This window comes from Chrysochloris asiatica, unplaced genomic scaffold, assembly GCF_000296735.1.
Source record: "Chrysochloris asiatica unplaced genomic scaffold, ChrAsi1.0 scaffold00107, whole genome shotgun sequence".
In the NCBI taxonomy this organism is placed as follows: domain Eukaryota; kingdom Metazoa; phylum Chordata; class Mammalia; order Afrosoricida; family Chrysochloridae; genus Chrysochloris; species Chrysochloris asiatica.
Window position 1 is genome coordinate 2,454,102 of NW_006408625.1, and position 5,469 is coordinate 2,459,570.

The following is a 5,469-nucleotide window of genomic DNA, read 5'->3' on the forward strand; positions in this document are numbered from 1 at the left end:
CATAACTTAGAGAAAGGTACTCTTGAACATTCTAATGGAAGATGCTTTGATTATTTCCTTTCTCTCTCTCTCTTAAAACCTGGTGATAATGTGCATTTTCTTTATTCTTTGGCTCCACTTTCATCTAGTGACATAGAATATTCTCTCCTTTTTTCTACATGGGGGAGAAAGAGGATAAGAAAGATATGAAGAAAAGGTGGTAGGTAATTCATATAATAGTATGTATATTGTTCAAAAACTGGCCTAGGAAGAGATGGCTTCACATATAATGGGAGACATTGCTGGTCTTTTTAACACTGAAATCCTGGTCTTTGATAAGGAGCTGCCCCTTTTCATAGGGACAGCCACCTGACCTTTGCTTTATGCTGTTTCCTTGGAATAACTTCTGTTTTCCTTTTGTAGCTCAGGGACAGAAAGTTGAGTTAATCATAGTCTGCAGTTCATGGAACATGTCACCCTTGTTCCAGGTAAGGTTTGGGAATCCTTTGTCACATGATTATTATACTGTCCTGGATTTTGGTCTAACTCCCAAGAAGAAGAAATCTTAAGGATGAATGAACTGTATTTCCAAATACAAAGTCCTATCTTGCTCAAAAAGCTTCCTTAATAAGGAAATGGTCAGAAAAGGTCATTTCAGCTGGAGTGAACCATGCACTGGGTGGAAGCCTCAGCTTTTGCCCATTCATTTTCCCATCTACAAAATGCCCAATTAGGGCCAGTCCTGAGAGATGGTACATGTGAGATCATGGGCAAGGAAGGGCTTTGGCTCTTTTAATAGAAGGGTACTTAAAAACTTGAATATATCATTAGTAATTTTTGTCATGACTAATTGCGACTGTCACAACTGTAAAGATAGAAGTTTTGTAACAAAAAGAAGAGAGTAGTTAATCTTACAGTCCAGGAGTAGAGGACCCTAGAATCATCAAGGGAGAGAAGCATAGAGCACAATGTAGGGAACCCTATCCAAATAAGCAGTGACATTAGAGATGGAGGCAGAGATGAGGACATGGAGAGAGAAAGCAGCTGAAGACTCTAGACTCATGGAAAGAGAAAGACTTGAGTGCTGGTGGCCAGGAGGCAGACTTGCAGAATGTGCTCTTTGGTGTTTAAATGATTATATATTCCTGAGTATTTTTGTGTATATCCCCCTATCCCTCAAAAAACAAAAAAACAAAAAAAACAAAACAAAAAAAAAAAACCCAAACAAAACAAAACAGAAGGAACAGAAGCAAATACTGTTGAATGTTGATGCATGGAGGAGATTGTAATCATTGCAATGAAACGAGAGTGTAAAGCCCACGTTCTCCCATGTAAATAATCACTTAATTCACAATAAAAACCTAAAATAAAATAAAAAAAGAAGGAAAGAAAAACAAAACAAACTTGAATATAGACTTTAAAAATATGTTAAATTATTTAGGTACTTTTATGTTCTTGCTGTCTCCTCTGCCTACAAGACCTTCTTCCAGACGGCTCCTCCTTTCTTTCTGAGGTTGGTTCAAATGTCACACTCTTCATGGAATCTGGAGTCTCAAATGGTGCAAAGGGTTAACATGCTTAGCTAGTAACTGAGAGTTTGGAAGTTCAAGTCTACCCAGAGTCACTTAAGAAGAAAGGACTCTCCATCTACTCCCCGGCCATTGAAAACCCTGTGGTATACAGATGTACTCGGACACTCATGGCATTACCATGAGTTGGAATTGATTCCTCAGTAACTGGTTTATTCATTAGTTTTTGTGGTTTTTTTTTTTTATTTATTTTTATTGTGAGCTGAGTGATAGTTTACATAGGAGAACACTGGCTTTGCACCATCGTTTCATTGCAATGATTACAGTCTCCTCCGTGCATCATCATTGAACAGTATTTGCTTCCATTCCCTCTGTTTTTCTTTTTTCCTTTTTTGTGGGGTGGGTTGTGGGGGGTGGGGAGATATACACAAAAGCACTCAGGAATATATAATAATTTAAACAACCAAAGGCACATTCTGCAAGTATTTATTAGTTTTTTTGTGTGTGAACACTTGTTTGGCCATTGGATCTAAAATGCAAACATCTTTCCTAGCACTGCCTCTCTCCACCATTTGACATACTATGTATTTAATTGTTTTGTTGATTGTCTTCACATATTAGCATTTAATGTCTAAGGAGGGGAAGGATTTTTGTTTTGTCCACTTGTAACCTTTGTGCCAAAGACACCACTCAGCAAAGTGCAGGTACCCAATAAAATCTGGTTAATCGATGAATTCATATATGACATATGCAAGTTACACATGAACACATTCTCACTGTTTCAAGAGTCCAGTAATGAAGACCAAGCAAAGAACCTCTTTGGTATTCCATTCCCACAATAACCATTCCACACCCTTCCCACCCTGACTCCCCAGGGGAAGGAACAACCACAATGATCAATGCAGCAATTATCTTCTAGTTCTTTTTCTGTATCGTTACACAAAAATACACATCATTTTCTGTTGGTTTTTGACTTTACAAAATTTGCATCAAGTCTTATCCTACAAAGGGGCTTTCAAAAAAGTCATGGACAAATGGAACTAAAAGAATTTTTCCACAAACTTTTGGATGCCCATTTGGATTTACAATATGCCCTTTTCATCTACCACGTAGCTTGCTCATCTTTTTATGTTTGCACTTACAGACACAGCTGATGGGCCCACATGCTCCTGTTTTTCCTTCATTCCTCTCATACATTTTTTCTCCTGTTCTTCACACCTCCCCCCAAACAAAAATCAGAGAAAGAGATAACTTGATGTCAGATAAAAGTGGAGACAAAAAATAAAAGAACTTCTATCAAGTTAGATAAAAGGCAGGAGGCTAAAGGTACCCGCTAACTTGGGTGTTTTATTTTGTACTGCCTTTGTTATCTTCATGTTTGAGAATGCCTTTGTCTAAACTATGTTGTTGTTGTTAAGTACCATGGAGTTGGTGGCTCCAACTCATAGCGACATTCCATAGGGTTTCCAAGGAGTGGCTGATGGATTTGAACCAACAACCTTGCAGTTAGCAATCCAGTGCCCATCCTACAGCATCACATGAAAGGTATTTATTTCTGTTTCATCAGAAACTAGAGTGGGTCTGTAAATCATACTTATTCAAACTGCAGTATGTTGTTGTTAAATGCTGTGGAGTTGGTTTCGATGCAAAGCAACACTGTATAGAATTTCCGAGGCTTTTAAAATTTTTTGTGGGGGAAGAAACCTTCATTTTTCTCCTTTGGAGCAACTGGTGAGCTCAAATCACTGACCTTGTGGTTTGTAGTCCATTGCTTAACCTATGGAACCACCAAGCTCCTGTAAAATAGGTATGTTGTGTTGTTACGTACTGCTGAACTGCTTCTGACTCAATGTTGTTGTTAAGTACCGTGGAGTCGGTTCTGACTCATAGTGACCCTATACAGGGTTTTCAAGGCTGTAAATCTTTACGGGAGCAGAAAGCCTTATCTTTCTCCCACAGAACCTCTGGTAGTTTCGAACTGCCGACCTTGAGGTTAGCAGTCTGATTCGTAGCCACTATGCTACCAGAGAGTGACCCTATATAGAAGCAGCTGGTGGACTTGAATTGTTCGCAGTCCAGTGCTGATCCTACAGCACCACATTAGGAGTGTTACTAGACCTGCCAAATTGCCCTCTGAAAAGACTGTACTATTTGCATTCTTAACAACATTGAACAACATTTCCACAGCCTGTCCATCTTCTTAGTCCCTTTGACACATCTGATATTGCCAGTTTGTATTCTTTTTTTGTCAATATAATAAGTGAAAGGGGATGCTGGTGATGCTCTAGGATAAGCACTGGACTGTTAAATGTAAGGCTGGCAGTTTAAACCCACCAGTCATGCTTCAGAAGAAAGATGAGGCTTTCTGCTCTCTTAAAGATTTACAGCCTTGGGTCGGAATCGACTCGACGGCACTCAACAACAACAACAGTCTTTTCTATGTAAAGTTTATCTTTAACTTCTTAACATGTGTGTGTGTGTGATTCTCGATGTTCATTCTTCGTCATCTGCTTCAAAGATTTTCTCTTCAAGCTGTTATTGTCTTTTATCTTTGTTATGGTGTGTTCTTATTTTGAAGTAATTATCTCTGTCTTTTTGTTTGCTGTGTTGTTCCTGGTTAAGGTCAGAAATAGACTCTGCTCTGTGTATTTGATGAGGCTTTCTCCTGGGGCAGTGCTATGGGTTGGCAGTTCAAGCTCACCTGCCACTCCTCGGAAACCCTATACAGGGTTGTTATGAGTCGGAACCAACTCAGAAGGCACTTAACAGTAACAACTATCTATTTGTAATAAATTTTTGTGTGTTTTTTCAATGATTAATTCTGTAATACCCCTGGGATTTATCTTGGGGATGTAACTATATTTCTCCCCTCTCCCAAATGATAAGCTAATTCCCTTAACACCAGCCTTCCTTTCTCTGTCTCTCTCCATACACACACACACACACAAAAAAAAATAAAAAATAAAAAAAAAATCATGTTAAGGCAAGCTGAAAATGGTGGGTACATGTATCACCCTTACCCTAAAGCTATGTTTTGACTAGTATGAAAATGCTGGTTAAGAGAAAAATTTAAGAGGATGAATAAAACATTTTCCCCAAAGGATAAATGCAATGATAAGGGGTTAATAGAAGAATTTCTTTTATAATGCTAACACCATTTAGCACCTGGTTTTCTGAATAGGTAAACACATTTTTCATCCAGGTATTAGTCATCCAAGTTATTGTCTTTCCAAAAAGACTCAATCAGAATTTCAGAATTTAATACCTAGGAGTCTTTTTGTTTGTTTGTTTTAAAGGTTTTTACTGTGGATTGAGTGACAGTTTACACGGCAGATCATCAGTTTTACATTCAACAAACCATACACCTTGTTTCACTACAATGATTATAATCTCCTCCATGTACCATCAGTTAACTGTATTTCTCTCTATTCATTTTAGCTTTTTTAAAAAAAAACAAAACAAAACAAAAAAACCACTCAGGAATATATAAAAATTTACATCTCTAAAGGGCACATTCTGCCAGTCTGCCTTCTGGCCACCAGCTCTTCATCCCTCTCTTCCCATGAGTCTAGAATCCTCAGCCACTCCTCATCTCCAGGACCCCATCTCTGCATCCATCTCTGGTGTTGCTGCTTCTCTGGATAAGGTCCCGCATTCTGCTTGTGCTCTTCTCTCTTGATGGTCCTCTGTTTCTGGTCTGTACGATTAACTACTCCCCTGTTATTGTTACAAAACTTCTACCTTTACAATAGTGACAGTCACAATTAGTCATGATAACAATTATTCACTTATCCCCATCACTTTTCCCAAGACCCATCTTTTTTTTTTTCTTACATGTTTTATTGTGAATTATGTGATAGTTTACATAGGAGAACATTAGTTTTACATTCATTCTATCGTATATCGTCTCATTGCCATGGTTACAATTCCCTCCATGCATCATCAACCAACCAAAGGGTAT